This window comes from Pseudophryne corroboree, chromosome 8 (assembly GCF_028390025.1).
Source record: "Pseudophryne corroboree isolate aPseCor3 chromosome 8, aPseCor3.hap2, whole genome shotgun sequence".
Taxonomy (NCBI): Eukaryota; Metazoa; Chordata; class Amphibia; order Anura; family Myobatrachidae; genus Pseudophryne; species Pseudophryne corroboree.
In genome coordinates, this window is record NC_086451.1 from 380,492,388 (window position 1) to 380,500,598 (window position 8,211).

The 8,211-nt window shown below is 48.9% G+C and overlaps 1 long non-coding RNA gene across 1 annotated transcript; it reads right to left on the bottom strand.

Moving 5' to 3' along the window:
• Positions 1-4,337: 4,337 nt before the first annotated feature.
• LOC134947831 (uncharacterized) lies at positions 4,338-6,620 on the bottom strand. Its single transcript, XR_010182805.1, has 3 exons — positions 6,517-6,620; positions 5,996-6,018; positions 4,338-4,461 (listed from the first exon to the last, which is right to left on the bottom strand). It is a non-coding gene; the product is annotated as an uncharacterized LOC134947831 (long non-coding RNA).
• Positions 6,621-8,211: the final 1,591 nt, after the last annotated feature.

Sequence of the window (8,211 nt, forward strand, 5' to 3'; positions counted from 1 at the left end):
AGGGTCAGAACAGGGGTGACGGGGCCAGGACAGGGGTGACAGGGTCAGAACAGGGGTGACGGGGCCAGGACAGGGGTGACGGGGCCAGGACAGGGGTGACAGGGTCAGAACAGGGGTGACGGGGCCAGGACAGGGGTGACGGGGCAAGGACAGGGGTGACGGGGCCAGGACAGGGGCAACGGGGCTAGGACAGAAATGACAGGGACAGGATAGGGGTGACAGGGCCAGGGTAGGGGCGGCAGGACCAGGACAGGGGTGACAGGGCCAGTATAGGGTTGACAGGGCAAGCACAGGGGTGACAGGGCCAGGATAGGGGTAACAGGGCCAGCATAAGGGTGAAAGGGCCAGGATAACGGTGACAGGGCAAGGCCAGGGGTGACAGGGACATGACAGAACACAGGGCACGGGAGAGATTGGTATTAGGGACAAAACAGTGGTGACAGACAGATGTGTCTTACCGGAGTCACTGCTGCTGGCTGCTGCTGTTCCACTCCAACCTGTTGGGATCTGCTGCTGGTGGAGACTTGGCATGGCTGACTCTCTCAGGCTGGAGTCCTGCTTCCTCTGCCCGTCAGCATCCCTCCCCCCTCCTCAGTCACACACCGCAGACCTCGCGCAGCTGCCGGGCCCTGTGGTAAGGGGAGACTGGGAGTGACTGGTTAGCCCCCAGGAGACGCTGCGACTGGAGGGAGGAGGGGGTCATAGCATGCACTCGGCGTGGACCTCGCGGCTTATATATATATATATATATATATATATATATATATACAACCATATACTGCCGGCACTCCACTAAATATGCAGCTTGCTCCGGTGCCACATCAGGCTAAACACAAATCCAAGAAAGAAGGCACTCTGGAGTCATCAATAATGGCAAAGTAGCAAACGTGTATTAAAAGGTCAGACCTGACCTTTTAATACACGTTTGCTACTTTGCCATTATTGATGACTCCAGAGTGCCTTCTTTCTTGGATTTATATATATATATATATATATATAGTATATCACAGTCAGGGCTGGTTCTAGACCTTGTGGCGGCCAGGGCGAAAGTTTCCTGTGCAGCGCCACCCCCCCCAGGTAAAACAGAGTTGGTGCGCGTGCCAAAAAATAGGGGCGTGGCTTCTTCATAGGGAAGGGGCATGGCCGCAGTTATCTCCTTGTACTTGTGCCCCCCTATAGCTGTACCCCCCAGTAGATTTGCCCCCAGTAGCTGTGCCCTCAATAGTTGTGAGCCAAGAATCTGTGCCCCCAGTAGTTGCGACCCCTGAAGCTGTGCCCCCAGTAGTTGTGACCCCTGTAGCAGCGCCCCCAGTAGCAGTGCCCCCAGTAGCTGCGCCCCCTGTAGCAGTGCCACCCTGTAGCAGTGCCCCAAGTAGTTGTGACCCCTGTAGTTGTGCCCCCTGTAGCTGTGCCCCCTGTAGCTGTGCCCCCAGTAGATTTGCCCCAAGTTGATTTGCCCCCTGTAGCTGTGCCCCAGTAGTTGTGCCCCCTGTAGCTGTGCCCCATAGCTGTGCCCCCAGTAGTTGTGCCCCCTTTAGCTGTGACTGCAGCAGTTGTGCCCCCTGTAGCTATGCCAATGCCCCCAGTAGTTGTGACCCCCGTAGCTGTGCCCCCTAGCTGTGCCCCTTGTAGCTGTGCTAGTACCCCCAGTAGTTGTGCCCCCAGTAGCTGTGCCAGTGCCCCCAGTAGTTGTGCCCCCTGTAGCTGTGCCCCTTTTAGCTGTGCCAGTGCCCCCAGTAATTATGCCCCAGTAGCGCCGCGCACACACACATAAAAAAACCCCACAAACACACAATACTTACCGCTCCTGCTGCGCTGCCCTCCGTCTCCGGCCGCCAGCTCCTCTTTACTATGGGAGAGACATCATGACGTCTCTCCCATAGTAGCGCCGCACAGACACTAGGGGTCAATTAAGACCTCTAGTGTTTGTCACTGGAGCAGGCTGCAGTGGGCGCCCACACAGCCCACAGCACCCACTGCAGACGGGGAGCGGGGGGGGGGGTTGTGGGGAGTCGCCGGGATCAGGAGTAGCTGCTCTTGCCGCGGCGCCCCGGGCAAAAAGCCTGCTTGCCCGCGGCAAGAGCCGCTACTGATCACAGTCATATATCACATATAGGTCCACATCATTTTAGCAGGACACTCCAGTGCAGAAATATTATTATTACCAGTTATTTATATAGCACACACATATTCCGCAGCGCTTTACAGACAGTATTTTGCCATTCACATCAGTCCCTGCCCCAGTGGAGCTTACAATCTATATTCCCTACCACACATACACGCACACACATTCATGCTAAGGTTAATTTTGTAGGGAGCCAATTGACATACCAGTATATTTTTGGATTGTGGGAGGAAACCGGAATACCCGGAGGAAACCCACGCAAGCACAGGGAGAATATACAACTCCACACAGTTAGGGCCATGGTAAGAATTGAACCCATGACCTCAGTGCTGTGAGGCAGTAATGCTTATCATTACACCATCTGTGCTGCCCACAATATGCCAGTCAACGTTTAATTTTCATATGTAACATTTTGTCAGGACATACAATATATATATATATACTGTATATATATATATATATATATACTGTATATATATATATATATATATATCCATCGTGAAAAAAGAAAAAATACTGCACCACAGATGGAAATAAAATCCTTTTTTAACCCAACAAATATGGCTAAGCTGGTCCCCCAAATAAAATCGGGATGGTAAACCCCTGAAATGATTTGTGTTTATGAAAGGAAGGGATGGGGGGTAGCGACCAATGGTGTTTATAAATAATTACAAGATATTTAAAAAATATATGTAAAAAGTAAACATTTATTTAAAATTTTTAACAAAACTTTTTCTAAAAATGGGATAAAAAGCAAATACACATTCATATAAAAGCAATAAAGTGCAAAAGTATTAAAGTGCTTATCTGAGTCAGAGGTCACTTAGATGCCCAACGCGTTTCGTCATAGAGACTTCATCAAGGGGTCTCTATGACGAAACGCGTTGGGCATCTAAGTGACCTCTGACTCAGATAAGCACTTTAATACTTTTGCACTTTATTGCTTTTATATGAATGTGTATTTGCTTTTTATCCCATTTTTAGAAAAAGTTTTGTTAAAATTTTTAAATAAATGTTTACTTTTTACATATATTTTTTAAATATCTTGTAATTATTTATAAACACCATTGGTCGCTACCCCCCATCCCTTCCTTTCATATATATATATATATATATATATATATATACAGGGCCGGACTGGGACTAAAAATAGGTCCAGGCCCACTTTGGTGTCAGCATCTGACTCCTCTCCTTACTATTCCTGACTTCTCCTACTTCTTAGTCTATGCTCTTACAAATATAATTAATATTATAACACTCCGAAAAAGGGGCGTGGACACTCAAAATGGGGCGTGTCCTTCAGTGTAGTTTACCACACCATATACCCCTTATACACATTATGCACCACAATAGTAGGATCCCTTATACTATCTAGTACTGGTGCCCATTTCACATTATAGCACACGGAATGAGCCAAAATTCACATTATAGCACACGGAATGAGCCAAAATTCACATTACAGCACACGGAATGACCTGAAATTCACATTATAGCACACGGAATGAGCCGCAATTCACATTATAGCACACAGAATGAGCCGCAATTCACATTATAGCACACAAACTGAGCCAAAATTCACATTATAGCACACAGAATGAGCCGAAATTCACATTATAGCACACGGTATGAGCCAAAATTCACATTATAGCACACAGTATGAGCCAAATTCACATTATAGCACACGGTATGAGCCAAAAGTCACATTATAGCATACAGAATGAGCCAAAATTCACATTATAGCACACAGAATGAACTAAAATTCACATTATGCCACATGGAATGAGACAAAATTCAGGGAGAGTTACAGCATGGACATAGGGACAGGGAGAGTGACATAGGGACAGGGAGAGTGACATAGGGACAGGTAGAGTGACAGCAGGGACATAGGGACAGTGACAGAGAGAGGGACAGCAAGAGCATACAGTAGGGACTAGGGAGAGAGAAAGGCAGCAGGGTAAGATTGTCTATTTAGCAGCGGCAGTGCTGAGGATGCTGTGGTCTGTGGTGTGGTGGATGAGGCGGCTGTGGTCGGCGCAGGGCAGAGGAGGCTGTGGGCCTCAAAGATGGTGCGGAGGAGGAGGCTGTGGGAGCTGGTGGAAGTGCAGAGAAGTACTACTGAGGGCACAGGTCTATCCAGTTTAGCTCCTCACTGTACGCCCATCTAGAGCAAGGCAATCTATATTTTAAAGCCAAACAGAGAACCTCACCCATACCGATGTCGGCAGAGAAGGCCGAGGGCAGCGCCGGTGCAGCGGAGGAGGAGGCAGAGGGCGGCGGTGCAACGGACGAGGAGACGGATGTGGTCGGTGGCCTTTAGTGCGGCACTGCAGGAGCGGCTGCGTGGACAAGAGAGAGAGGTGAGGACAATTGAGAGAGAGAGGTGAGGACAAGAGAGAGAGAGAGAGAGAGAGAGAGAGAGAGAGAGAGAGAGATGTGAGGACAAGAGAGAGAGAGAGGTGAGGACAAGAGAGACAGAGAGGTGAGGACGAGGAGAGAGGTGAGGACGAGGAGATAGGTCAGGCCTGGCTAACCTGTGGCTCTCCAGCTGTTGTAAAACTACAAGTTCCATCATGCTTTGCCACAGTTTTGCTGTTAGTGAATGATAACACTGTGGCAGGGCATGCTGGTATGTGTAGTTTCACAACATCTGGAGAGCCACAGGTTGGCCAGGCCTGAGATAGGTGAAGACGAGGAGAGAGGTGAAGACGAGGAGAGAGATGAAGTCGAGGAGAGAGGTGAGGACGAGGAGCAGTGGTGCAAGCAGAAATATTTTCTTAGTGGTACTGAGTGCCGAAAAATGGGCGTGGCCATGTGTTGTGAGGGGGTGTGGTCACATGCTGCTAGTGGGAGTGGCTACATGACACTAGCGGCGTGGCCACACGACACAGACCCTTTTTTTTTTTTTTCCTGGAGGCAAGGCTAAAAATATATAGTAATGCCTCCAGTATAATAGAAATATATAGTAATACCTCCAGTATAATAGAAATATATAGTAATGCCCGCAATTTAATAACAATATATTGTAATGCCTTCATTATGGGTGTAGTAGGGTATGCCGGCGGCAGGGCTCCCGGCGGCCAGCATACCGGCGCCGGAATCCCGACCACCGGCATACCGACAGCTGGGTGAGCGCAAATGAGCCCCTTGCGGGCTTGCCACACTGCGCTCGCCACGCTGCGGACATGGTGGCGCGATATGCATGCCCCGCTATCTATTCTCCCTCCAGGGGGGTCATGGACCCCAAGAGGGAGAAAAATGTCGGTATGCCGACTGTCGGGATTCCGGCGCTGGTATACTGTGCGCGGGGTTCCCGACAGTCAGCAAACTGAAGACCACCCCTCCATTATAACAGGAAAATACAGCCACTGTCGCACTCCCAGTAACCCTGACAAAGTGGGAGGAGCCATCATGCTGCCAGGCACCATGGTCTTGTTGCTTTGTGGCACATTATAATTGTGGTAATGGCAAAGTGTGTGGCAGGTGGTACTGCGTACCCGCTGCCAAATTCTTAAGGGTACTCCGTACCCGAACGTACCCGCATAATTGCACCGCTGACGAGGAGAGAGGTGAAGACGAGGAGAGAAGTGAGGACAAGGAGAGAGGTGAAGACGAGGAGAAAGGTGAGGATGAGGAGAGAAGTGAGGACGAGGAGAGAGGTGAAGACGAGGAGAGAGGTGAAGACGAGGAGAGAAGTGAGGACGAGGAGAGAGGTGAGGACGAGGAGAGAGGTGAGGACGTTGAGAGAGGTGAAGACGAGGAGAGAAGTGAGGGCGAGGAGAGAGTAAGGAACAAGATTGAGAAAGAGAGGTGGGGATGAGAGAGAGCAAGAGGTGTGAGCAGAAAACATACGTAAAACCAAACGGGTCTCACCAAGCTGAGACTGGGATCTGCACCTGTGGAAAAGGAGCCAATACTTACTAAGGTACCTTACACATCTGGATTTGTGTATTATACACTACCCTCAAGAGACTATGGGTGGGATGTAATAGCGTCTGAGATTGCCAGAGGTGCAGGTTGCCAGCCGAACTCAGATGTTTTTTAAAGCGGCAATCATTTACAAGGCAAAACCATGCCTTGTAAATGATTGCTGCTTTAAAAAAACTTCCGAGTTCGGCCGGCATCCTGCACCTCCGGCAAACTCGGATGCTATTACATCCTGCCCTATATGTCCAACTTCACCCACTTGGTCATCCATTTAGTAAATAAAGTGATCAGGGAAACTACCCAGATAACCATCTTCAGGTTTAATTAAGAACCGCACCATCTAAACAGAGCTATACAGCTCTGCGTATAAAGGAGCCTGTTGTTTTCCCATATAAAAACTTAATTGTATGTCATGGTAAAGCACTTATCCTAGGCATGCTTATAATGTGCATTATTGATTGATTTACTAGTGTGCCGATGACTCGGCCGTCCCACCGTCCGCTCAGCTCCCCCCGCCCGCGCCGCTCATACTCCGGAAGGCTCAGTCACGGCATGACGTCCCTGCCTACCTATGCAAATTACATGGCTGTCCCACTTCCCCCGCCTGCGCCGTTCATACTCCGGAATACTCAGTCGCGGTCGCGTCATGACGCCACTATGCAAATGACGCGGCCGCTCAGCACAGTGCCACTGCCGCCCAGGAGGCGGTGCTGCCAGTCTCGAACTGCCTGGACAAATCGGCCCACCTGGCCATCATCCCTTCTGGCAGATGGCCAGTCCGGCCCTGTATGTATGTATGTATATATATGGCAGCATGCTGATTTGCTTTGAAGACATCTTTAAGTGATATACTTGTAAACATTATACTTGAGAAAATCGAAATGTTGGCAATTTTGGCAGCCATTCATGCAATAAAATTGTGAAGAATTATGGATAGATAAATCTGGAGAGTGCTTTTTTTCATATTGACTAATAGGATTGATCCCTAGTATGGACGAGTCATCCACCACAATGATGACCCTAAAGTAGGATCCAGTCTTTGACCTACAGATGTGAGTGCCAAACTACATACCAATAATAGATAGAAAGACACACACACACACACACACACACACACACACACACACACACACACACACACACACACACACACACACACACACACACGCACACACACTCATTATTACATCCATACAAGCAGTATACACAGCACTATCCCCACACATGTAATACTAGTGTATACACAGACATAATTATCACCATTCCAGCAGCATACTGGTATGGGCATGGTATTGTGTATATTATATCTATGGGTATCATACCAGCAGTAAATACATAATTGCCTACATACATAGATATATATTACACAATATTACAGCATTATCGTAATAGATGTAATATATACAGCATTACCCAATACCAACAGTATATAGACCACTGCCCTCACAGATGACCCCAGTGCCCCCATACCACTGACTGTCAGGTTTTTAGTGTAGACCCTGCTAACACAGAGCTGGATTAAGGGTGGGGGGGCTCAGGGGGTTAGTAAGTACCCCAGGCCCCCCTATCTCAAGGGGCCCCCTGACCAGTGTGGCACAAATACTGTCCCTACTGCTGGAAGCTGGTTAAAATGGTCTGCCCCGGCAAAGTCCCCAGAGAGGAGCTTTGCTTCTCAGAAGCGCCGCTGTCTCTGGTTCTCTACCGGCTACCGCTTTCCTGGTTTACTGTAGCCGGTTGGAACTGCAGCAGCTGCTGTATGGTGGGTGAGTATTATGCCCCCAGTTGTTAGCTGACGAAGTGATGACCTGCCTGATGGGGGTGCAGTGTGCTGGCCACTGCTGTGTCCCAACGGTATAGGGAGGTGGACGGGAGTGCCGACAGCTGCCAGTGCTGCTGGGCAGAGGCAATGTAGTTGCGGACCTCGACCTCTTCGGACATTGGGGGGGGAGGGGGGTGCTGGCGGCTGCCTGCTTTGACGCGTGGGACAAAGGGGTGCTCCCTGAGGTAAACACTGTACCATGCCCTCCCACATGTTTTATACATAAACACATGTACACATATCTCTCTATCTATCTATCTATCTATCTATCTATCTACATGTATACATATATATATATATACAGTATATATATATATATATATATATCAAGATGGATATATAT